This window comes from Hypanus sabinus, chromosome 10 (genome assembly GCF_030144855.1).
Source record: "Hypanus sabinus isolate sHypSab1 chromosome 10, sHypSab1.hap1, whole genome shotgun sequence".
Taxonomy (NCBI): domain Eukaryota; kingdom Metazoa; phylum Chordata; class Chondrichthyes; order Myliobatiformes; family Dasyatidae; genus Hypanus; species Hypanus sabinus.
Genome location: NC_082715.1, coordinates 158,301,214 through 158,329,156, shown reverse-complemented (window position 1 = coordinate 158,329,156; position 27,943 = coordinate 158,301,214). Strand labels below are relative to the sequence as shown.

Genomic DNA, 27,943 nt, shown 5'->3' with positions numbered 1-27,943 from the left:
TATGAGCAAAGGTATGCATTTTGGGCTCTATTGTGAATAAAAGGATTCACAAATATAAATTCTCAGTTAAGTTGATTGGAATCCCTTGTAATACTCATTTATGTGAACAAAGGGTTGGGGGCTGAATACTTCTTCAAGGCACTGTATCCCACCTTGCTACTTTCACATCCTGAAAGTATCCTATATTGCTTTATTCTCCCAGCCCTTCCAATGTCCTTACATTCTCACAGCCTTTTCCATTCCCTTAGTGCATCCAATTTTCAGACTTCCTGCAATTATAAGGGTCAATATCATCCCACTCTGATATTTCTCCTCTTCTACTCCCCAACCATATTTCTTCCTGCTGTTCCTGCAGCTTTCAATTATCTTGGAGCCTGATATCACCACTGCCTGTACAATTTATCTTATTCTCTACTCTTGCCAAAGCTCTTCCTGTAGACTATCCCACTTCATTTTATTCTTACAAGCCCTCCAGTTTCACCATTCGTTTCTACATCCACAGTCCACTGATTATCCCACTCCCTCTTTTTATAATCCCTCCAACTAACTGCTCCCTCCTCTTCCTGTAGCACCTATTGTTATCCCACTCCATCTTGTCCCACAGTCCTTCCAATTGTGCAACTGTCTCCTATCTCTTAGCTTCTCCAGTTATCCACCTCACACTATTCCCACTGCTTTTCTAATAATACTGAGCCCTCTTCTCCCCATTGGTCTTTCTGACAGCCACTTCCTTTCTCTGTTAAGATTCCATACCTAGTTTAATCACAAGTTTTATACCTGGAATCTGAACCCAATTAAATTACATTAGTCTGTTAGTTTATTTGATCTGCAATGTGAAACATTTTTAAAGATCAATGCCTGATAATTTCCTTCAGTCAAAAGAATTACAATATTAAGTAAAGTACCTTTAAGGATAGTTTTTACAAGGGCAGGTGTGAAGTTTTTCTAAGTTGTTGGTGGAAATCCACTGTTCTCTTTTTCAGCAATACTCACAATTTGGTGTTATCTTTTTGAACACATGGCTCAGAATAGAAACTACTGGGTTAAATGGAGTAAACTCTGTAGCCCCGCTTGGGGCTTTGTCGATTTAATGTTTACTTCAGGATTAGTGAATATGACCTCTCATGACATAATGGATGAGTGAAGATTACAGGTTAGTGAATAATCTGTGACACTACAGATTACTGAGTGTGATTTTTGACGAGACTACAGATTACTGAGTGTGATTCCTGACAACACTATAGGACGACACTACAGATTACTGAGTGTGATTTTTGACGAGACTACAGATTACTGAGTGTGATTCCTGACAACACTATAGGACGACATTACAGATTACTGAGTGTGATTCCTGCCAACACTATAGGACGACACTACAGGTTACTGAGTGTGATTTCTGATGACACTACAGATTACTGAGTGTGATTCCTGCCAACACTATAGGACAACACTACAGATTACTGAGTGTGGTTTTTGACACTACAGATTACTGAGTGTGATTCCTGCCAACACTATAGGACAACACTACAGATTACTGAGTGTGATTCCTGCCAACACTATAGGACGACACTACAGATTACTGAGTGTGATTCCTGACAACACTACAGATTACTGAGTGTGATTTTTGACGAGACTACAGATTACAGAGTGTGATTCCTGCCAACACTATAAGATGACAATACAGATTACTGAGTGTGATTCCTGACAACACTATAACACAACACTACAGATTACTGAGTGTGATTCCTGACAACACTACAGATTACTGTGTGATTTCTGACGACACTACAGATTTCTGAGTGTGATTCCTGACAACACTATAGGACGACACTACAGATTACTGAGTGTGATTTCTGACGACACTACAGATTACTGAGTGTGATTTCTGACGGCACTACAGATTACTGAGTGTGATTTTTGACGAGACTACAGATTACAGAGTGTGATTCCTGCCAACACTATAAGATGACAATACAGATTACTGAGTGTGATTCCTGACAACACTATAACACAACACTACAGATTACTGAGTGTGATTCCTGACAACACTACAGATTACTGTGTGATTTCTGACGACACTACAGATTTCTGAGTGTGATTCCTGACAACACTATAGGACGACACTACAGATTACTGAGTGTGATTTCTGACGACACTACAGATTACTGAGTGTGATTTCTGACGGCACTACAGATTACTGAGTGTGATTTCTGACGACACTACAGATTACTGAGTGTGATTTCTGACGACACTACAGATTACTGAGTGTGATTTCTGACGGCACTACAGATTACTGAGTGTGATTTCTGACGGCACTACAGATTACTGAGTGTGATTTCTGATGACACTACAGATTACTGAGTGTGATTTTTGACGAGACTACAGATTACAGAGTGTGATTCCTGACAACACTACAGATTACTGAGTGTGATTCCTGCCAACACTATAGGACAACACTACAGATTACTGAGTGTGATTCCTGACAACACTACAGATTACTGAGTGTGATTTTTGTCGAGACTACAGATTACAGAGTGTGATTCCTGCCAACACTATAGGATGACACTACAGAATACTGAGTGTGATTTCTGACGACACTACAGATTACTGAGTGTGATTTCTGACGACACTACAGATTACTGAGTGTGATTTCTGACGACACTACAGATTACTGAGTGTGATTTCTGACGACACTACAGATTACTGAGTGTGATTTCTGACGGCACTACAGATTACTGAGTGTGATTTCTGACGGCACTACAGATTACTGAGTGTGATTTCTGACGGCACTACAGATTACTGAGTGTGATTTTTGACGAGACTACAGATTACAGAGTGTGATTCCTGCCAACACTATAGGACAACACTACAGATTACTGAGTGTGATTCCTGCCAACACTACAGATTACTGAGTGTGATTCCTGCCAACACTATAGGACAACACTACAGATTACTGAGTGTGATTCCTGACAACACTACAGATTACTGAGTGTGATTTTTGACGAGACTACAGATTACAGAGTGTGATTCCTGCCAACACTATAGGATGACACTACAGAATACTGAGTGTGATTCCTGACAACACTACAGATTACTGAGTGTGATTCCTGACGGCACTACAGATTACTGAGTGTGATTTCTGACGGCACTACAGATTACTGAGTGTGATTTCTGACGGCACTACAGATTACTGAGTGTGATTTCTGACGACACTACAGATTACTGAGTGTGATTTCTGATGACACTACAGAATACTGAGTGTGATTCCTGACAACACTACAGATTACTGAGTGTGATTTCTGACGACACTACAGATTACTGAGTGTGATTTCTGACGACACTACAGATTACTGAGTGTGATTCCTGACAACAGTACAGATTACTGAGTGTGATTTTTGACGAGACTACAGATTACAGAGTGTGATTCCTGCCAACACTATAAGATGACAATACAGAATACTGAGTGTGATTCCTGACAACACTATAACACAACACTACAGATTACTGAGTGTGATTCCTGACAACACTACAGATTACTGAGTGTGATTTCTGACGACACTACAGATTTCTGAGTGTGATTCCTGACAACACTATAGGACGACACTACAGATTACTGAGTGTGATTTCTGACGAGACTACAGATTTCTGAGTGTGATTCCTGACAACACTATAGGACGACACTACAGATTACTGAGTGTGATTTCTGACGACACTACAGATTACTGAGTGTGATTTCTGACGGCACTACAGATTACTGAGTGTGATTTCTGACGGCACTACAGATTACTGAGTGTGATTTCTGACGGCACTACAGATTACTGAGTGTGATTTTTGACGAGACTACAGATTACAGAGTGTGATTCCTGCCAACACTATAGGACAACACTACAGATTACTGAGTGTGATTCCTGCCAACACTACAGATTACTGAGTGTGATTTCTGACGAAACTACAGATTACTGAGTGTGATTTCTGATGGCACTACAGATTACTGAGTGTGATTTCTGATGGCATTACAGATTACTGAGTGTGATTTCTGATGACGCTACAGATTACTGAGTGTGATTTCTGATGAGGCTACAGATTACTGAGTGTGATTTCTGACGACACTACAGATTACTGAGTGTGATTTCTGACGACACTACAGATTACTGAGTGTGATTTCTGACGACACTACAGATTACTGAGTGTGATTTCTGACGACACTACAGATTACTGAGTGTGATTTCTGACGACACTACAGATTACTGAGTGTGATTTCTGACGGCACTACAGATTACTGAGTGTGATTTCTGACGGCACTACAGATTACTGAGTGTGATTTCTGACGGCACTACAGATTACTGAGTGTGATTTTTGACGAGACTACAGATTACAGAGTGTGATTCCTGCCAACACTATAGGACAACACTACAGATTACTGAGTGTGATTCCTGCCAACACTACAGATTACTGAGTGTGATTCCTGCCAACACTATAGGACAACACTACAGATTACTGAGTGTGATTCCTGACAACACTACAGATTACTGAGTGTGATTTTTGACGAGACTACAGATTACAGAGTGTGATTCCTGCCAACACTATAGGATGACACTACAGAATACTGAGTGTGATTCCTGACGAAACTACAGATTACTGAGTGTGATTCCTGCCAACACTACAGATTACTGAGTGTGATTTCTGACGACACTACAGATTACTGAGTGTGATTTCTGATGGCACTACAGATTACTGAGTGTGATTTCTGACGACACTACAGATTACTGAGTGTGATTTCTGACGACACTACAGAATACTGAGTGTGATTTCTGATGGCATTACAGATTACTGAGTGTGATTTCTGATGACACTACAGATTACTGAGTGTGATTTCTGATGAGGCTACAGATTACTGAGTGTGATTTTGTCGTGGTTACTTGAAATGACCAGGAGACGCAGACAATTCTTCAAGAAGTTTAAACCTTTATTTGCAAATAAAGGCTGAGTCAATCAATGAACTTGTCACCAAAAGCCCGCCGAGCTCTGGTGTACAGCATTCTTTATAGTAATTTCTTATCTCAGTTACATTCCGGTTTCATCAGCATACCCAATCAATTTATAATTGCATATCATCTATATATTAACTAATCAATTGCTGTTGCCTAGCTCTCGGTGCGTCACCATTATTTTTCACCCATTCGCATTGGGACCTTATTCGTGGCCAAGATTATGTTTTTCAGACGACCTCCCTCACATTACATTCCTGCTCGCAGCATCCTGTCCACCACCGTTAACTCGTACTAAACAAAGGCTGAGTGTAATACACGGGATACATCTCAGCTAATTGTGCTGCTAAACAAACAGGTGTTCTATAAGTCCCATAATATGCAGCTAAGAGAGTACAAAGTATCAGTGAAAACAACACATAACAAAATGTGTCTAGTAAAATAATACATACTAATATTCAGTACCTAGAAGTGATTACATAGTATAGTAAATAGCTAATACATAGTGATTATATTTCAGGTATATATAGTGGTTATGTCTGATATATTTCTCAATAATTTCTGATGACACTACAGATTACTGAGTGTGATTTCTGACGACACTACAGATTACTGAGTGTGATTTCGGACGGCACTACAGATTACTGAGTGTGATTTCGGACGGCACTACAGATTACTGAGTGTGATTTCGGACGGCACTACAGATTACTGAGTGTGATTTCTGACGGCACTACAGATTACTGAGTGTGATTTCTGACGACATTACAGATTACTGAGTGTGATTTCTGACGACACTACAGATTACTGAGTGTGATTTCTGACGGCACTACAGATTACTGAGTGTGATTTCTGACGGCACTACAGATTACTGAGTGTGATTTCTGACGGCACTACAGATTACTGAGTGTGATTTCTGACGGCACTACAGATTACTGAGTGTGATTTCTGACGGCACTACAGATGACTGAGTGTGATTTCTGACGGCACTACAGATGACTGAGTGTGATTTCTGACGGCACTACAGATTACTGAGTGTGATTTCTGACGGCACTACAGATTACTGAGTGTGATTTCTGACGGCACTACAGATTACTGAGTGTGATTTCTGACGGCACTACAGATTACTGAGTGTGATTTCTGATGACACTACAGATTACTGAGTGTGATTTCTGATGAGGCTACAGATTACTGAGTGTGATTTTGTCGTGGTTACTTGAAATGACCAGGAGACGCAGACAATTCTTCAAGAAGTTTAAACCTTTATTTGCAAATAAAGGCTGAGTCAATCAATGAACTTGTCACCAAAAGCCCGCCGAGCTCTGGTGTACAGCATTCTTTATAGTAATTTCTTATCTCAGTTACATTCCGGTTTCATCAGCATACCCAATCAATTTATAATTGCATATCATCTATATATTAACTAATCAATTGCTGTTGCCTAGCTCTCGGTGCGTCACCATTATTTTTCACCCATTCGCATTGGGACCTTATTCGTGGCCAAGATTATGTTTTTCAGACGACCTCCCTCACATTACATTCCTGCTCGCAGCATCCTGTCCACCACCGTTAACTCGTACTAAACAAAGGCTGAGTGTAATACACGGGATACATCTCAGCTAATTGTGCTGCTAAACAAACAGGTGTTCTATAAGTCCCATAATATGCAGCTAAGAGAGTACAAAGTATCAGTGAAAACAACACATAACAAAATGTGTCTAGTAAAATAATACATACTAATATTCAGTACCTAGAAGTGATTACATAGTATAGTAAATAGCTAATACATAGTGATTATATTTCAGGTATATATAGTGGTTATGTCTGATATATTTCTCAATAATTTCTGATGACACTACAGATTACTGAGTGTGATTTCTGACGACACTACAGATTACTGAGTGTGATTTCGGACGGCACTACAGATTACTGAGTGTGATTTCGGACGGCACTACAGATTACTGAGTGTGATTTCGGACGGCACTACAGATTACTGAGTGTGATTTCTGACGGCACTACAGATTACTGAGTGTGATTTCTGACGACATTACAGATTACTGAGTGTGATTTCTGACGACACTACAGATTACTGAGTGTGATTTCTGACGGCACTACAGATTACTGAGTGTGATTTCTGACGGCACTACAGATTACTGAGTGTGATTTCTGACGGCACTACAGATTACTGAGTGTGATTTCTGACGGCACTACAGATTACTGAGTGTGATTTCTGACGGCACTACAGATGACTGAGTGTGATTTCTGACGGCACTACAGATGACTGAGTGTGATTTCTGACGGCACTACAGATTACTGAGTGTGATTTCTGACGGCACTACAGATTACTGAGTGTGATTTCTGACGGCACTACAGATTACTGAGTGTGATTTCTGACGGCACTACAGATTACTGAGTGTGATTTCTGACGGCACTACAGATGACTGAGTGTGATTTCTGACGGCACTACAGATTACTGAGTGTGATTTCTGACGGCACTACAGATTACTGAGTGTGATTTCTGACGGCACTACTGATTACTGAGTGTGATTTCTGACGGCACTACAGATTACTGAGTGTGATTTCTGACGGCACTACAGATTACTGAGTGTGATTTCTGACGGCACTACAGATTACTGAGTGTGATTTCTGACGACACTACAGATTACTGAGTGTGATTTCTGACGACACTACAGATTACTGAGTGTGATTTCTGACGACACTACAGATTACTGAGTGTGATTTCTGACGACACTACAGATTACTGAGTGTGATTCCTGCCAACACTACAGGACGACACCTCAGATTACTGAGTGTGATTTCTGACGACACTTCAGATTAGTGAACGTTGATTAGTAAATTTTTGAAGTATTAGGAGGAGGTGTATGGCACAGCCGCAGATTAGGGGGATGTCCATTTTGAACAGAGTTGAGGAATTTTTTTTAGCCAAAGTGTGGTGAATCTGTGGTATTCATTGCCACAGATGGCTGTAGATGCCAAGTCTGTGAGTATATTCAAAACAGAGTTTGATAGGTTTTTGGTTAGGCAAGGGGTCAATAGTTACAGGGCAATGGCAGGAGTATGGGGTTGTGAAGGGTAATAAACCCAGCACTGCCATGAAGGAATGGCAGAGCAGACTCAATGGGTCACATGGTGTAATTCTGCTCCTGTGTCTTACGGTGTTATGCAGTAACAGGTATATGCTTAGAACAATTGGGCTAAATGGACCTTTTGTGAACAGAGTTATTTAATTACTTTAATTCTGATTTTTACTTTTACTTGGCTCTTATGTGTAGTTTTGTTTTCTGTAGCTACTGGACTGCTGCATTCAGTTTCAGAGAGCCAAATATTTCCAACCAGGCAGCAATAGCTGTTGCGTTTGTGAGTATTGTGACCGGAAGTCATGCATTAATACTTCCTCATACTTCAATAATTTACTGTGTTGGGTAGCAAACTATTAAAAAAAGTTTGCAGCGGATAGATGGTGAGCATTTATACTTGGTGAAGCAAGTGATTTTGTTAATGGGTTCACTCCACTGAAAATTGTAGTTTTAAGACTTAAAACAAAAGCAGTGGCTATGAAGTTTGAAAAAATGGATTTGGAAACATACAGAAGCTTGAGTGAAGGAGAATGTTATGTGACTGATAGTGGTGTAAGGATGATAGGAGACATTGACAGAGTGGATGATGAGTGACTTTTTTCCAGGGTGGAAAATCCCACTACTAATAAGGAGATTGAAGGAAATTTTAGAGGCGATGTCAGAATTATCCTGGTAAATCTCCTCTACACCTTCTCCATAGCTTCTACATCCTTCCTATAATGAGGTGACCAGAATTGAACACAATACTCTATAAGTGCGGTCTCACCAGAGATTTGTGGAGTTGCAACATGACCTCTCTACTCTTGAACTCAATCTCCCTATTAATGAAGCCTAGCATCCCATAGGCCTTCTTAACTATCCTATCAACCTGTGCAGCGACCTTGAGGGATGCAAGGTCCCTCTGTTCGTCCACACTCTTAAGTAACCGACCATTAACCCTGACTTCTGGTTTGTCCTTCCATAATGCATCACCTCACACTTATCCAGTTTGAACTCCATCTGCCACTTTCTGCCCAACTCTGCAACCTGTCTATGTCCTCTTGTAACCTTCGACAACCTACAGCTCCATCCACAACTCCTCCAATTTTCGTGTCATCCGCAAACTTACTCACCCATCCTTTTGCCTCTTCATCCAGGTAATTTATAAAAATCACAAAGAGCAGGGGTCCCAGGACAGATCCTTGCGGCACTCCACTAGTCACCAACCTCCAGGCAAAATACTTTCCTTCCACTACTACCCTCTGCTGTAAGCCAATTTTTTATCCAAACAGCCAAAGTTCCACTGATCCCATGCCTCATGACTTACTGGATGAGTGAAGACTGATGCAAAATACTTTTTCAGTTCAACTGCCATTTCTTTGTCTCCTGTTACTATCTCTCCAACATCATTTTCCAGTGATTCAATATCTACTCTTGCCTCGCTTTTACTCTTTATATATCTGTGAAAGATTCTGGTATCAATTTGCTCTATTATATGCCCTGTCTTTTGCTTTTATGTTGGCTTTGACTTTCCTTGTCAGCCACAGTTGTTTATCCTGCTACTTCTTTGGGATGTATCTATCCTGTGCCTTCCAAATTGTTCCCAGTAATGCCAGCCATTGCTGCTCTGTCATCATCCCCGATGGTATCCCTTTCCAATCAGTTTTGGCCAGCTCCTCTCTCATGCCTCTGTAATTCCCTTTACTCCACTGTAATACTGAAATATCTGACTTTAGCTTCTCTCTGTCAAATTTCATAGAAAACCTACAGCACAATACAGGCTCTTTGGCCCACAATGCTGTGCCCAACATGTACTTACTTTAGAAATTACCCAGCGTTACCCATAGCCCTCTATTTTTCTAAGCTCCATGTACGTATGTAAGAGTCTCTTAAAAGACTCTATAGTATCCGCCTCCACCACCGTTGCCAGCAGCCCATTCCATGCATTCACCTCCCTCTGCGCAAAAAAACTTAACCCTGACATACTCTACAGATGTCCCCCGCTATTCGAAGGTAGAGTGTTCCTATGAAACGGTTCGTAAGCCGGAATGTTGTAAAGTGAAGGAGCAATTGCCATTTATTTATATTTGGAAAAATTTGTGAGCATTCGCAGACCCAAAAAATAACCTACCAAATCATGCCAAATAACACATAAAACCTAAAATAACAGTAACATATAGTAAAACCAGGAATGATCTGATAAATACACAGCCTATATAATGTAGGAATGTCTTTCTGCAAGTATTGCAGCACTGTCCGCCGCAGAGAAAATCTCACGCAAGTGCTCTCGGCAGCACTCGCGGCAAAAACACTCTTTCCAGCAACCTTTAAGCTGTGAAGCTACCAAATAACAAATAAAAATACACAGCCTGTATGAAGTAGAAATAATGTATGTACAGTGTAGTTTCACTTACCAGAATCGGGAAGACAGCGAGCACACTGATGATGGTGTGTTAGGCTGAGTCGTCGGAGGTTGGGGTGGTGGGAGGTAGAGGAGACTGGGGTGTCATCTCATTGTCGTCTGTTTCCATCAGGGCAGGCAGGTCACCTTCTCCTATGTCTGCCTGCCTCAATGTCGAAGGTCAAGTTTCGTCATCTGCTGTGGATGATGTGGAAGGCTTGAAAAACAACAGTATGCTTGACTGCTTAGCCTCGTGCATCTTTCTATCATACAGTTCTTTGTAAGCACTCAAACCATCCTGCAAATATGCCCTAAACCTACGTACCCTTTCAAAATTAAAGTCATACTTTTCTGCAGTCAATCACAGTGAAAATCTCACGCAATTGCTTCCCGTTCAGTTTCTGGACGTCTTCACTTTCAGGCCGTTCGCTTCTGCGTTCGGCTTCAATTGTTATCCTTTTCTGTTCATCAGCTCTTCATCTCTCAGTTCTTGGTCATGGGATGCCAAAACTTTTTCAACATCATCTTAGTCAACTTCCACAAACCCTTAGCCAAACTCACTATGTCCTTACTTTGTTCACCACAATTGAAACGCTTAATTATGTCTAGTTTTACGCTAAGTGTAATACCCTTATGCGCTCTTTTAGGCTTTTCCGATACCTTAGAACTCATCTTGCTAACGGATGCACAGTATAAATTGACATAAGGCACAGATGCTCACAGGCACGTGTTTAAGCAATGCCGGCTAGAATGTAGTTCCAGGGGAGGAACTTGGCTGCTCAGCGTGCACTGCCTTTTTTCGTAACAGTGAAAACACTTCTGTTAGTGAAAACAGGTAACTAATGTAGGTCTTTCGTAACAGCGAGTTGATGTAAAGCGAACATTTGAAAAATGGGGGACAACACCTGGACCTACTTCCAAGCACCCTAAAGCCGTGGGTAACAGTCAGGAGAGGGAAGAGGAAGAGCCAGGTACTAGAGAGCACCCCTTTGTACCCCTTGACAATAAGTACTCCTTTTTGAGTACTGCTGGTGGGGGGAGGGGGTAATCAGTCTACCTGGGGGAAGCAACAGTGGTTGTGCCTCTGGCACAGAGTCTGGACCTGTGGCTCAGAAGGGTAGGGAAAGGAAGAGGATGGCAGCAGTGATAGGGGACTCTATAGTTAGGAGGCGATTCTGTGGATGCAGGAAAGAAACTCAGATTGTAGTTTGCCAGGGTCCGGGATTTTTCAGATCGTGTCCGGGATATCTTGCAGTGGGAGGGAGAACAGCCAGGGTCATGGTACATATTGGCACCAATGACATAGGTAGGAAAAGAGAAGAGGTCCTGAAAACAGACTACAGGGAATTAGGAAGGAAGTTGAGAAGCAGGACCGCAAAGGTAGTAATCTCGGGATTGTTGCCTGTGCCACGCGACAGTGAGAATAGGAATAGAGTGAGGTGGAGGATAAATGTGTGGCTGAGGGATTGGAGCAGGGGGGCAGGGATTCAGACTTGTGGATCATTGGGACCTCTTTTGGGGCAGGTGTGACCTGTACAAAAAGGACGAGATGCACTTGAATCCGAGGGGTCCAATACTCTGGCGGGAAGGTTTGCTAAGGCTTCTGGGGAGAGTTTAAACTAGAATTGTTGGGGGGTGGGAACCAAACTGAAGAGACTGGGGAAGAGGTGGCTGGCTCACAAATAGAGAAAGCTTGGAGACAGTTTGTGAGGGAGGATGGGTAGGTGATAGAGAAGGGATGCGCTCAGACTGACGGTTTGAGATGTGTCTATTTTAACGCAAGGAGCGAACTTAGAGCGTGGATCAGTACTTGGAGATATAATGTGGTGGCCATTACAGAGACTTGGATGGCTCAGGGACAGGAATGGTTACTTCAAGAGCCGGGTTTTAGATGTTTCAGAAAGGACAGGGAGGGCGGCAAAAGAGGTGGGGGCGTGGCATTGTTGATCAGAGATAGTGTCACGGCTGCAGAAAAGGTGGACATCATGGAGGGATTGTCTACAGAGTCTCTGTGGGTGAAGGTTAGGAACAGGAAGAGGTCAATAACTTTACTGGGTGTTTTTTATAGGCTGCCCAGTAGTAACAGGAATATCGAGGAGCAGATAGGGAAACAGATCCTGGAAAGGTGTAATAATAACAAGAGTTGTCGTGATGGGAGGTTTTAATTTCCCAAATACCGATTGGCATCTCCCTAGAGTAAGGGGTTTAGATGGGGTGGAGTTTTTTAGGTGTGTTCAGGAAGGTTTCTTGACACAATATGTAGATAAGCCTATAAGAGGAGAGGCTGTGCTTGATTTGTTATTGGGAAAGGTGTCAGATCTCTCAGTGGGAGAGTATTTTGATCATAATTCTATCTCCTTTACAATAGCATTGGACAGAGATAAGAACAGACAAGTTAGAAAAGTGTTTAATTGGAGAAAGGGGAATTATGAGGCTATCAGGGAGGAAATTGGAAACAGATGTTCTCAAGGAAAAGTACAGAAGAAATGTGGCAAATGTTCAGGGAATATTTGTGTGGAGTTCTGCAGAGGTACGTTCCAATGAGAGAGGGACGTTATGGTAGGGTACAGGAACCTGGTGTACAAAGGTTGTAATAAATCTAGTCAAGAAGAAATGAAAAGCTTACAAAAGGTTCAGAGAGCTAGGTAATGTTAGAAATCAAGAAGATTATAAGGCTAACAGGAAGAAGTTTAAGAATGAAATTAGGAGAGCCAGAAGGGGCCATGAGAAGGCCTTGGCAGACAGGATTAAGGAAAACCCCAAGGCATTCTACATGTATGTAAAGAGCAGGAGGATAAGATATGAAAGAATAGGACCTATCAAGTGTGACAGTGGGAAAATATGTATGGAACTGGAGGAAATAGCAGAGGTACTGAATGAATACTTCAGTATTCACTATGGAAAAGGATCTTGGTGATAGTAGTGATGACTTGCAGCAGACTGAAGAGCTTGAGCATGTAGATATTAAGAAACAGGATGTGCTGGAGCTTTTGGAAAGCATCAAGTTGGATAAGTCGTCGGGACCAGATGAGATCAAGTCAAGTCAAGTCAAGTCACTTTTATTGTCATTTTGACCATAACTGCTGGTACAGTACTTAGTAAAAATGAGACAACTTTTTTCAGGACCATGGTGTTACATAACACAGTACAAAAATTAGACTGAACTACATAAAAAAAAACAACACAGAGAAAGCTACACTAGACTACAGACCTACACAGGACCAGATAAAGTGCACAAAAACAGTGCAGGCATTTCAATAAATAATAAACGGGACAATAGGGCAAGGTGTCAGTCCAGGCTCTGGGTATTGAGGAGTCTGATAGCTTGGGGGAAGAAACTGTTACATAGTCTGGCCGTGAGAGCCCGAATGCTTCGGAGCCTTTTCCCAGATGGCAGGAGGGAGAAGAGATTGTATGAGGGGTGCATGGGGTCCATAGATATACCCCAGGCTACTGTGGGAGGTGAGAGAGGAGATTGCTGAACCTCTGGCAATGATCTTTGCATCATCAATGGGGACGGGAGAGTTTCTGGAGGACTGGAGGGTTGCGAATGTTGTTCCTTTATTCAAGAAAGGGCGTGGAGATAGCCCAAGAAATTATACACCATGAGTCTTATTTTAGTGGTTGGTAAGTTGATGGAGAAGATCCTGAGAGGCAGGATTTATGAACATTTGGAGAGGTATAATATGATTAGGAATAGTCAGCATGGCTTTGTCAAGGGTAGGTCGTACCTTACGAATCTGATTGAATTTTTTGAGGATGTGGCTAAACACATTAATGAAGGAAGAGTAGTAGATGTAGTCTATATGGATTTCATCAAGGCATTTGATAAGGTATTCCATGCAAGGCTTATTGAGAAAGTAAGGAGGCATGGGATCCAAGGGGCATTGCTTTGTGGATCAAGAACTGGCTTGCCCATGGAAGGCAAAGAGTGGGTGCAGATGGGTCATATTCTGCATGGAGGTCGTTCACCAGTGGAGTGCTTCAGGGATCTGTTCTGGGACCCTGACTCTTCGTGATTTTTATAAATGACCTGAATGAGGAAGTGGGGGGATGGGTTATTAAGCTTGCTGATGACACAAAGGTTGGAGGTGTTGTGGATAGTGTGGAGGGCTGTCAGAGGTTACAGCAGGACATTGATTGGTTGCAAAACTGGGCTGAGAAGTGGCAGTTGGGATTCAACTCAGGTAAGTGTGAAGTGGTTCATTTTGGTAGGTCAAATATGATGACAGAATATAGTATTAATGGTAAGACTCTTGGCAGTGTGGAGGATCAGAGGGATTTTGGGGTCCAAATCCATAGGACGCTCAAAGCAGCTGCGCAGGTTGACTCTGTGGTTACGAAGGCTTATGGTGTATTGGCCTTCATTAATCATGGAATTGAATTTCGAAGCCGAGAGGTAATGTTGCAGCTATATAGGACCCTGGTCAGACCCCACTTGGAGTACTGTGCTCAGTTCTGGGCGCCTCACTATAGGAGGGATGTGGAAGCCATAGAAAGGGTGCAAGAGAGATTTACAAGGATGTTGCCTGGATTGGGGAACATGCCTTATGAGAATTGGTTGAGTGAACTCAGCCTTTTCTCCTTGGAGCGACAGAGGATGAGAGGTGACCTGATAGAGGTGTATAAGATGATGAGAGGCATTGATCGTGTGGATAGTCAGAGACTTTTTCCCAGGGCTGAAATGGCTGCCACAAGAGGGCACAGGTTTAAAGTGCTGGAGAGTAGGTATAGAGGAGATGTCAGGGGTAAATTTAATGCGCGGAGAGTGGTGAGTGTGTGGAATGGGCTGCCGGCAACGGTGGTGGAGGCGGATACAATAGGGGCTTTTAAGAGACTTTTGGATAGGTACATAGAGCTTAGTAAAATAGAGGACTATGGGGAAGCTTAGTCATTTCTAAGGTAGGGATATGTTTGGCACAACTTTGTGGGCCGAAGGGCCTGTATTGTGCCATAGGTTTTCTATGTTCTAACTTGCTCACCAGTGGTCTATATATTCCTGGGTTATCTCTTCCTTTCTTTCTTTTTAAATCTTTTTATTAATTTTTAAGCAAACATAAATGAAACATGAATACAGAGAGTTTGAGAGTACAGTTAATAGTTTAAATAGACATTCAAATAGATGATAATCAATATATAATAACCTCCTGAACTCATGGTATTTATGAACAAAAGAAGTAAAAAAAAAACAAATAAAAGAGAGGAAAAAAACACTAACCAACATGGGCCATTGCATAATGTCAAATATATACAGTAGTGCCAATAACTCCGAACCTCCATCCAAATAATTAAGGATAATAAAAGTGAGATTTAGGAAAAGACAATTTAGCTCATATGAAAATGTTGAATAAATGGTCTCCAAGTTTCTTCAAATTTAACTGAAGGATCAAAAACAACACTTCTAATTTTTTCTAAGCTCAAACAAGAGATAGTTTGAGAAAACCACTGAAATATAGTTGGAGGATTAATTTCTTTCCAATTCAATGAAATAGATCTTCTAGCCATTAATGTAACAAATGCAATCATCCGTCGAGATGAGGGGGATAAACGACTATTATCTGCCATTGGTAAACCGAAAATTGCAGTAATAGGATGTGGTTGGAAATTGATATTCAGAACTGTTGAAATAGTACCGAAAATATCTTTCCAGTAATTTTGCAAACAAGGGCAAGACCAAAACATGTGGGTCAATGAAACAACATCAGAATGACATCTGTCACAGGTTGGATTAACATAAGAATAAAATCGAGCAAGTTTATCCTTAGACATATGAGCTCTATGTACAACCTTAAATTGTATTAGGGCAGGTTTAGCACAAATAGAAGAAGAATTGACTAATTGTAAAGTTTTCTCCCACTGCTCTGTGGGTGTAAGACAATGAAGTTCTTTTTCCCATTCCTTCTTAATATTTTCTGATACTTCTGGCTGTATTTTCGTGATCATTTTATAAATGATGGCTACTAAACCCTTCTGACAAGGATTCAGAGCTAAAATTTTTTCCGTAATGTCCGATGGACATAGTTTCGGAAAAGACTGTAACTCATTATTCAAAAAATTTCTAACTTGCAAATATCTAAAAAAAAAATGAGTTTTAGGTAAATTATATTTATTAGATAGCTGTTCAAAGGACATAAAGCTATCATCTAAAAATAGACCACGAAAACATGTTATATCTTTTGTTTTCCTTAAAACAAAGACTTGATCCATAAAAGAGGGCCGAAAAAGAAAGTTAGATATTATAGGGCTTGATAAGATGAACTTATTCAAGCCAAAAAATTTACGAAATTGAAACCAAATTCGCAATGTATGTTTAACTATAGGGTTAGTTATTTGTTTATTCAATTTAGATAAAGAAAAAGGAAGTGAAAATCCTAAAATTGAAAACAATGAAAAGTCTTGTACGGATTTACATTCCAAATTTATCCATTGTGGGCAAGCTGCTACAGTCGATTCTTGTGTCCAAAATATTAAATATCGTATATTAACTGCCCAATAATAAAATCTCAAGTTTGGCAAAGCCTCCTTCTTAGGCTTCTGTAAATATTTTTTGCTTAGTCTAGGATTTTTATTCTGCCACAGATAGGAAGATATTTTGGAGTCAATGATATCAAAAAAAGATTTAGGAATAAAAATTGGTAATGCTTGAAATAAATATAAGAATTTGGGTAATACCATCATCTTAATAGCATTAATTCGACCAACCAATGACAAAGATAATGGAGACCAGCTGGTAACAAGTTGCTTAATTTGGTCAATTAAAGGTAAGAAATTAACTTTAAATAAATTTTTATGTTTTTTGGTAATTTTAATACCCAAATAAGTAAAATAATCTGTGACGACTTTAGGGTTATCTCTACTCCCTTTCTTGAACGAACCCTCCAACCCTCCAATCCTCCAGTACTTCTCTCATCCTTATTGATGACACAAAGATCATCTCTAGTGGCTCTGCAATCTCCTCCCTTGCTTCCCACTGTAGCCTGGGGTATATCTCATCTGGTCTTGGTGACTTAACTAACAATGCTTTTCAAAAGCTCCAGCACATCCTCTTTCTTAATGTCTATATGTTCAAGCTTTTCAGTGCGCTGTAAGTCATCCCCACAATTGCTGAGGTCTTTTTCCCTGGTGAGTACTAAAGCAAAGTATTCATTAAGTACCTGCACTACCTCCTCCGATTCTATGCACAACCTGATTGGTTCCATTATCACACACATCCTCTTGCTCTTCACACACTTGTAGAATGCCTTGGGATTTTCCTTGCTCCTGCTCAGCAAGACCTTCTCATGGCCCCCTCTGGCTCTCCTAATTTCATTTAAGCTTCTTCCTCGCAACTTTGTAATTTTCTAGAGCTCTAACAATACCCAGTTTCTTAAGCCTTTCATAAGCTTTTCTTCTTAACTAGATTTTCTACATACTTTGTACACCATGGTTCTTTAACTCTGCCACCCTTTTCCTGCGTCAATGGAACATACCTATGCAGAACTCCATGCAAATGTTCCCTAAACATTTGCCACATTTCTGCCGTGCATTTCCCTGAGAACGTTTGCTCCCAATTTATGCTCTCAAGTTCCTGCCTAATAGTATCATATTTCCCCCTACCCCAATTAAATGTTTTCTCAAATTGTCACCTCCATCCCTCTCCAGCTGTATGGTAAAGGAGATAGAGTTGTGGTCACTACCTCTAAAATGCTCTCCCATCGAGAGATCTGACAGCTGACCAGGTTCATTTTCCAATACTAGATCAAGTACAGACTCTCCTCTAGATATTGACATATTGTGTCAGGAAACCTTCCTGAATACACCTAACAAACTCCACCCCATCTAATACCCTTGCGCTAAGGAGATGCCAATCAATATTAGAAAAATTAAAATTTCCCATCACAGCAACCCTATTATTATTGCACTGTTCCAGAACCTGTCTCTCTATCTGCTCCTCAATATCCCTGTTACTATTGGGGGGGTGGGGGGGGAGTCTATGAAAACACCCAATAGAGATATTGCTCCTTTTCTGTTTCTGACTTCCACTCACACAGACCATCCCAACATGACTTCTTCCTTTTCTGCAGCCGTGACGTTATCCCTAATTACCAGTGCCACACCCCCACGTCTTTTGCCTCCCTCTCTGTTCTTTTCGAAACATCTAAAGCCTGGCACACTCAGCAGCCATTCCTATTCCTGAGGATGGCCACAACATCATAGTTCCACATACTGATCCATGCGCTAAGTTCATCCACCTTGTTTATAATACTCCTTGCATTAAAATAGACTCATCTCAAAAACATCTGCCTGTCCTCCCTCACAAACTCCTTACAAGCTGTCTCTACATGTGCTCCAACCTCCCCATCCTCTGCCTCTTCACTTCACTTCCCACCCCGTGCAAATCTAGTTTAAACCCTCCCCAATAGCATTAGCAAACCTCCCCACCAGGATACTGGTCCCCCTCAGATTCAAGTACAACCTTTCCTTTTTGTACAGGACAAAAGAGGTCCCAATGATCAAAAATCTGAATCCCTGCCCCCTGCTTCAATCCTTCAGCCACACATTTATCCTCCACCTCGTTCTAGTCCTATACTCATTGTCGTGTGGCAGAGGTACCAATCCCGAGAGGTGAAAGAAAAAGGGGTTTGGGGTGATAGAAAATTTCAACTAAAAACAATGATACTAATCTACACTGGATAATCGTCAACGTGCCAAGAATGGCAGGTATTTTGACATGCACATGGGAACATAGGAGCAGGAGTAAGTCACTGGCCTTAAGATAGCACCGATAAGTGGTTACTTTGTGCAGCTCCAATGGGAATCATCAAATGTTCCTGTTTAGGACTACTGCAGCTGAAATCCACAAACACAACCAAGTGTACTTCAGTAAGCAACATCATTTTAAGACATTTAAAATATCTATCAATACTCAAATCTAGCAAGATTGGCAGAGCCCAGACGGCAGACTCAGGTTACATGCGTGTCCCCTTTAAGAAAATGAAAACGCAGAAGACGAGCCAGTCTGCAGGTACAATTGAAACACAGAGGCTAGACGCCCACTGCCGACTATCATACTGACGAATGTGCAGTCTCTGGAAAATGAAGAAGTCAGGGCAAGATTGCAGTACCAGAGGAACGTCAGAAACTACTAACAAGAGAAAATCCGCAGATGCTGGAAATCCAAGCAACACACACAAAATATGCTGGAAGAACTCAGCAGGTCAGGCAGCATCTATGGAAAAAAGTACAGTCGACGTTTCGGGCCGAGACCCTTTGGTCTCGGATCACTTTGTACTTTGCATCATGGCTATCCTCTGCCATTTCAAACACATCGTTGCAGCCCCATGACTTCACCGTTCTCTGCAAAGACAACACTAAGCTTTTAAAGGTAGTAAGGTGGAGTATGCTTTATGATTAAGTCATCATGGTGCACAGACGTGGCAGTTGAAGTGTCATCCGTTTTATCTGCCGACAGAAATTTCTGCCATCATCCTGGTAGCTGGTTGGCGGGGTGAAGATATATCTCCATCAAAGGAGGTGTAGGTGCTCCTCCTCTCTGCTCACCCTTGGCAAGGTGCAGCACCTGCTTAGCCCCTCCAGTCAAGGTTACATGGATCCAAGGGGGCAGATAGTGAGTGGATGGTCGTGTGAGCAGCTGATGCTCACCACGTCCAGGTTATGCGACCACTGACACCAGGCAGACAATTTCGGAAGAGTATCACGGGTGGGGTCACTCGTCTTGTAAAGACATTGACCAGAAGAAAGCAATGGCAAACCACTTCAGTAAAAAAATTTGCTTCTAAATTCAATTTCTTGATTGATGAAGGCCAATAAGCCTTCTTAACCACAGAGCCAACCTGTACAGATGCTTTGAGCACCCTGTTGAGATGTTAAAAGATTAATTTGTTCTGCTGCAATTCAGGAAATTGGAAGCTAAGCTACACTGCAGGCTTCCTTGTCTTGCATGCAGGGTGTGGCAATCTAATTATACTCTGTCTCTGGAAATGCTGAACTAAGGCTACATCCACACTACACTGGATAAATCCATAACCAAAGTTTTTTTCTCTTCGTTTTGACCCTCCATCCACACTAAAGCGCTGTTTTAGTCCACTGAAAACGGAGCTTTTCTAAAACGCTCTCCAGGGTGTGTAATTTTGAAAACGCTGGATTGGCTGGAGCAGTGTGAACGGGGTAACCGGAGAAATCTAAAAACACTGTCATGACACGCTGGAACAGATGCTGGCGGCAGCGTGCCATTTCATTGTTTTCTTGAACGCAACCTAACAATTTCAGAACAGACAGCAACGAGACTAAAGCCAGAAGAGTTAGAAATGTACTCACCAAATACTTTGACCCATAATTTGCTGAATAAATAAGTATACTCACTTTGCCCTATTTTCTGTCCTTGCTCGTGTGAAGGTGGTTTACCTATTTATGCAAGTACTTCTCTGACAATGGATGTGTAACAGCCTACTGTAAAATTGTATGGAAATTCAATATAACACTGATGCAGACATGTTTTATACATTTAACAAGGGGCTTTATTAATGCAACAGAGTTAGTCAGTTTTCAATGTTCGTTGTCAGCCGGGTCATACTGTCCATCAACTCCTTGTTGGTTACCGCCATACGCTCCAGTATATGTTTTTTTTAGTTTTAAGTCCTGCGCGAGAGCCAACAGCTGTCCGTCATTTAAGTTTTTCTAGTCTGTAACTGAACAAACACGCACCCTCTTTCACACTGAGATTTGACACCAAACATGTCGCTTGTTTTCGCTAGATGTGTCCTGCGCATGCGCAGTAGGAGGAGATTCGCTGAAATCACCGTTTCAATCTGGACAGAGATATTTTCAAAAACGCTTGGTGTGGACGGCTATCGTTAGGGACTAGCTAATTGCTCTCTAGTGGCTGGCTGTTACTTTTGCCTTTAGGTGAGTAAGTGTTCTTTGTCAAGTGCTGTTGAAATGTTAAAGGATAATTTGTCCTGTTGACTTGCAGGAAATTAGATGCTTTTAGATGATTAAGTGGTCTCTGTCAAATACTATTGAGATGTTAAAGGATAATTTGTCCTGATGACATGCAGGAATTTAAATACTAATCACACACATTGATCTTGGGTGGACAACCTTTGCTTCTGCTTCAGTATTCTTTGTCTCGTACTATCACTGTTGTCAGGCATGTGACTGGGGGCAGCTAAAAATTGTATCTTGCATATGTGACTGGTGTAAGACCCTATAAAAAGGGGGGGCTGTTCCCTTGATTGGAGAGCATCGCTTGACAGGGCTCAGCAAGCACCGCGAAGTTTGTTAAGCGATCCTCCAAAAAGCTTGTACTTGCTTACATAAAAAATTGTGACTATCCACAGGAGTTAGCATATTGTATTTGTATCAAGTGTGCAAGAATCTCAAGAAAACGAACCGACACTATGGACTCAGACTCCAAGATCCCTTTGATCCTCCACACTGCTAGGAGTCTTACCATTAATACTATATTCATGGTTGTTGGAGAAAATCCTGAGAGCCAGGATTAATGAGTATTTGGAGAGATATAATCTGATTAGGGATAGTCAGCATGGCTTTGACAAGGGCAGGTGGTGCCTTACAAGCCTGATTGAATTCTTTGAGGATGCAATGAAACACATTAATGAAGATAGAGCAGTGGATGTCATGTATATAAATTTCAGTACGGCATTTGATAAGGTTCCCCATGCAAGGCTCCTTCAGGACGTAAGGAGGCATGGGATCAAAGGAGACCTTGCTTTGTGGATCCAGAATTGGCTTGCCCACAGAAAGGAAAAGGGTGGTTGTAGATGGTTCGTATTCTGCATGGAGGCCAGTGACCAGTGGTGTTCCACAGGGATTTGCTCTGGGACCCCTCCTCTTTGTGATTTTTATAAATGACCTGGATGAAGAAGTAGAAGGGTGGGTTAGTAAGTTTGCTGATGACACCAAGGTTGAGGGTGTTGTGGATAGTCTGGGGGGTTGTCAGAGGTTACAGTGGGACATCGATAGGATGTAGAACTGGGCTGAGAAGTGGCAGGTGGACTTCAACCCAGATAAGTGTGGAGTGGTTCATTTTGGTAGGTCCAATTTGAAGAAAGAATATAATATAAACTCTTGGTAGTATGGAGGATCTGAGAGATCTTGCGGTCTGTGTGGATAGGACATTCAAAACTGCTGCAAGGTTGACAGTGTTGTTAAGAAGGTGTATAGTGTGTTAGTATTCATCAGCTGTGGGGTTGAGTTCAAGAGCTATGAGGTAATGCTGCAGCTGTATAAGACCTTGGAGTACTCTGCTCAGTTCCGGTCACCTCACTACAGAAAGGATGTGGATACTATATAGAGAGTGCAGAGGAGATGTACAAGGATGTTGCCTGGATTGGAGGCTGTGCCTTATTAGAATAGGTTGAGTGAATTTGGCCTTTTCTCCTTGGAGCGATGGAGGATGAGAGGTGACCTGATAGAGGTGTATAAGATGATGAGGGACTGATTGTGTGGATAGCCAGAGGCTTTTTCCCAGGGCTAAAATGGCTAACACGAGGGGGCATAGTTTTAAGGTGCATGGAAATAGGTACCGAGGGGATGTCGGGGTAAATTTTTCTCACAGAGTGGTGGGTGAATGGAATGGACTGGTGGAAGTGGATACAGTAAGGTCTTTTAACAGCCGCTTAGGAAGGTACTTGGAGCTTAGAAAAACAGAGGGCTCTGTGCTAGGGAAATTCTAGGCAGTCTCTAGAGTAGGTTACATGGCTGGCACAACATTGTGGGCCAAAGGGCCTGTAGTGTGCTGTAGATTTCTATGTTCTTTATCATTCTCTTAAAGCCTCATCTGCATTCTTAGATAATCAAATAATGTGCCCTAGTTTATTACCATTCCAGCAAAACCCATCCCTTTCCCCCCCACATATGGTGCTGTTGTGCCAAGAATTGACACATTTTTCCATTGCCAGTCTTTGACCCAGAAATTCAATTTTGATCTTATTTTGATGCCTGTTTAGATGTTGCTCAAGTAGTAATCTAGTTATTATTACCTTTGCTTTAGAAACATAGAAAACCTGCAGCACAATACAGGCCCTTTGGCCCACAAAGTTGTGCCGAACATGTCCCTACCTTAGAAATTACTAGGCTTACCCATAGCCCTCTACTTTTCTAAGCTCCATGTACCTATCCAGAAGTCTCTTTATCATGTAGATGCAAGCTTTCTATTCCAGCTCTGCAGTTTTCTCAACTATGGCACCAGGCAGCATTGCAGTCTGTGGGAATCACATACAGTGATTCCCTCCTTATCCGCGGGAGATTGGTTCCGGGACCCCCCACGGACACCAAAAAGCGCGGATGCTCAAGTCCCTTATTTAACCTGCGGCGCAGCTCTGAATCCGCAGTTTTTCTGTTCACAAAAATAATCATGGTCACAATTGAAAATAAAGTGGAAGTAATAAAGCAATCGGAAAGAGGTGAAACGCCATCGGTCATTGGAAAAGTGTTAGGCTACAGTCAGTCAACGATCGGAACAATTTTATGGATAATGTGAAAGGCCCTGCCTGGATGAAAGCTACAATTATTACTAAGCAATGCAATGGTTTGATAATTGAAATACATACATTTCTTAAGTGTTTTATATACTATATACTAAAAAAATTGTTTTACTAACTGACACTAAATAATACCGGATGTACCTGTTCCGACTTCAAATCTGTTTTAAAGATGGACTCAGGAATGGAACGCCTTCATAACCCGGGGACTAGTAATCATTTCTAGATTACTTATAATACCTAATACAATGTAAGTGCTGTGTAAATAGTTGATATACTGTATTGTTTAGGGAATAATTACAAGAAAAAATAGTCTGTACATGCTCAAAGAACGGGTGCTGGAGCGAGAACTTCCGGGTTTTCCTGATCCTCAGTTGGTTGAATCCAAGCATGCGGAACCCGCGGATAAGGACTGTACATAGCTTCAAAGAACAGTAACTCTTCACTTAACTATGCTATCCCCATCATTATTATGTTCTGTGTTTTCACTTTCCTACTCTGCATCAAAGTTCTACCGTCCGCCTGCCACCATCAGATTAGTCAGTGAATCACAATTAAACTGTAGTTTAGTCCAGTGATGTTCTTCAAGTATAAATTCACATCTTTCTACTTGTCTCAGTAAGCCCACATTCTTTAAGCACTGCACACAGTGCTCAGTAGAACCATGACCTTGATGGATTCTGGTGTCGTATCGCATGACTGGAAAATTACTCTGCTATTTAAGAAGGGTGGGAGGCCCCAGAAAGGAAACTATAGACCTGTTAGCCTGACATCAGTGTTGGAAAGTTGTTGGAATTGAAAGTTAGGGATGAGATTACTCGGAGGCACATGACAAGATAGGCCAAAGCATGGTTTCCTGAAAGGAAAATCCTACCTAACTAATCTACTGCAACTTTTTGAGGAAATTGCAAGCAGGGTAGACAAAGGAGATGCAGTAGACATGGTGTACTTGGATTTTCAGAAGGCCTTTGACAAGGTGCCGTTCAGAAGGCTGCTTAGCAAGTTAAGAGCCCATGGAAGTTACTAGCATTGGTGGAACATTGGCTGGTTGGCAGAAAACAGAGAGTAGGAATAAAGGGATCCTATTCTGGCTGGCTGCCGGTTACCAGTGGAGTTCCACATGGGTTGGTGTTGGGACTGCTGCTTTTTACGATGTATGTCAATGATTTTGACTATGGGATTAACGGATTTCTGGCTAAATTTGCCGATGATACAAAGATAGGTGGAGGAGCGGGTAGTGTTGAGGAAACAGAGAGCCTGCAGAGAGACTTAGATAGTTCAGGGGAATGGGCAAATGAAATACAATGTTGGAAAGTGTATGGTCATACACTTTGGTGGAAGAAATATTTGATGGGTAGACTAACATTTATATGGAGAGAGAATTCAAAACACAGATGCAAAGGGACTTGAGAGTCCTTGTGAAGGATACCCTAAAGATTAACTTCTAGGTTGAGTTCATGGTGAAGAAGGTGAATGCAATGTTGGCTTTAATTCCAAAGGTATAGAATGTAAGAGCAGGGATGTGATGTTGAGGGTCTATGTGGCTATCGTGAGACCACACTTGGAGTATTGTGTGCAGTTTTGGGCTCCTTAGTTTAGAAAGGATATACTGACATTGGAGAGGGTTCAAAGAAGATTCACGAGAATGATTCCAGGAATGAAAGAGTTACCGTATGAGGAACATTTGGCAGTTCTTGGGCTGTATTCCCTGGAGTTCAGGAGAATGAGGGGGATCTCATAGGAGCATTCTGAATGTAAAAAGGCCTGAACAAATGAGATATGGCAATGTTATTTCCCATGGTAGGGGAGTCTAGGACAAGACTTCAGGATTGAAGGACGTCCATTTAGAACTGAGATACGGAGAAATTACTTTAGTCAGAGGGTGGTGAATCTGTGGAATTTGTTGTCACAAGTGGCTGTGGAGGACAAATCATTGGGTGTATTTAAGGCAGAGAAAGATAGGTTCTTGATTAGCTGGGGCATCAGGGTATGGGGAGAAGGCAGGGGAGTGGGAATGACTGGAAGAATTGGATCAGCCATGATTGGATGGCAGAGCAGAGTCAATGGGCCGAATGGCCTACTTCTGCTGATATATGTTACAGTCTTATGGACTTAATATCCTCAGGTTCCATTGTTATGCCCAGCACTGTTATTGCCCAAATCTTGCTACTTATGTTTGTGGACAGCTTCATTTGCTGAGAGATTGTGAATAAGTTTGAACAGTTGTGCAATCATCAACAAACTTCTATCATTTCGCATTTCCCCTCCTCCCACTACTTTCAAATCTCTTACTATCTTTCCTTTCCGTTAGTCCTGACGAAGGGTCTTGGCCCGAAATGTCGACAGTGCTTCTCCCTATAGATGCTGCCTGGCCTGCTGTGTTCCACCAGCATTTTGTGTGTGTTGTTGTTTGAATTTCCAGCATTTGCAGATTTCCTCATGTTTGATCAACAAACTTTATCACTTTTGACCTTGTGATCCCAGATCCTGTGAATTCAGAGTAATTTTGGTGAATCAATAATTTTGGGGTATCTGATTAACCGTGACACTGACTGCCAACTTGTTTATAACATGAAACATCTATATTTTTCTGCAAAATGAAAAAGTTTAAGAAAATACAGTATTGTAGTGGTGCGCTACACATAGTGCTGAAATAACGACACGTAGTATTCGAACTTCATGGCCTCGCTTTAAAGCCTTCCTGATCCTGCCCTCCCCGAGTGGGAATGCATATTCACAGTCCCGTCCCGCGCGCGGGCTTTTCCCCTTGCTGGTGAAGCAGACTTGGCACCCTTTTTGGGACTGGCCTCAATGCCGGCGCGTGCCGATTTGTGAGCCGGTTCGAGTGCGCTGGGAAGTGGGTCGCCACAGTATAACACTAAAGTTGAATTAAATAAATAATTGTCTAGAATGAAATTGCATGATCTCCATAGTGAGGAATTGGGGATATTAAAAAAATAGCAGGTGGGACCTGCCTGCTATGCTGAAAAACTTTAAAAAATCAGTTTTTTGTTAAAAGTCTGCATTTGAAAAATTGGAAACATAGAAAATCTACAGCACAATACAGGCCCTTTGGCCCACAATGCTGTGCTGACCACGTACTTACTTTAGAAATTACCTAGGGTTATCCATAGCCCTCTGTTTTATTTAAGCTCATTGTACCTGTACAGGAGACTCTTAAAATACCCTATTGTACCTTAATTCAGTGCAAACATTTCTCTGCCATTCTGGATTGAAAATTGGATTACTAAAATATGTATGGTAACAACTTAATTGCCATAAATCAATCCAGAATGCTAGCTGGTTATTAACATTGCTGCCTGCTGGCTTGTCACTTTACCTTGGTACATGTGATAATGATAATTCTAATTCCATGAGGTTTTCACCAAATGAGACCGAATGATGGTAGAAGCAGATAGATTGGGGACATTTTAAAAACTTCGATACGTAAGCAACTTGTGTTTGTGATTTGCTGCTCCACTGCGGTGTCTTCTCCGTATACCTATGCTGAAGAAGTTTAAATCTTCTCTGCCATGGAAGTCCATTTAGACCCTCTCTCATTCTTTCCACTCTGTGATCTCTGCAGCTCTTTGATTCCTCCACCATCTTATTCTGGCTTCTACCCTCTTCCTTTCCAGTTCTGATGAAGGTCATGGACTGATTATTCATTTCCATACATGCTCATGACGTGCTGAGTTTCTCCAGCATTTTGTGTGTATTGCTCTGGATTTCCAGCATCTGCACAATGTCTTGTGTTTTTAAGACCATGCATCCTCCCAAACCAGTCTATGCGGATCCTCTCCACCCTCTTAGTTTCTCCTAATATCCTGACCTTCTAATAAGCTGAATAAACATAAAATATTGGTGGAGGAGGCAGAAATGATAGGGTCTTTTAAGAGACTCCTGGATAGGTACATGGAGTTCAGAAAAATAGAGGGCTATGGGAAACCCTGAGTAATTTCTAAAGTAGGTACA

The 27,943-nt window shown here is 41.6% G+C and overlaps 1 protein-coding gene across 6 annotated transcripts in view; it reads left to right on the top strand.

The window, feature by feature from the left end:
- klhl22 (kelch-like family member 22) overlaps nt 1-27,943 on the top strand; it is a 136,915-nt gene that overhangs the window by 2,056 nt on the left and 106,916 nt on the right. For 2 of the 6 annotated variants that reach the window (XM_059983315.1, XM_059983310.1), the window contains exon 2: nt 21,218-21,368. The exons of 1 other annotated variant lie outside the window; for it this stretch is intronic. The gene's annotated coding sequence lies outside the window, so the exon portion shown is untranslated. Of the gene's footprint in view, nt 1-8,332; nt 8,364-17,207; nt 17,225-21,217; nt 21,369-24,140; nt 24,219-27,943 lie in introns of those variants that run through there. 3 more of the 6 variants (XM_059983314.1, XM_059983311.1, XM_059983312.1) reach the window with 3 other exon arrangements.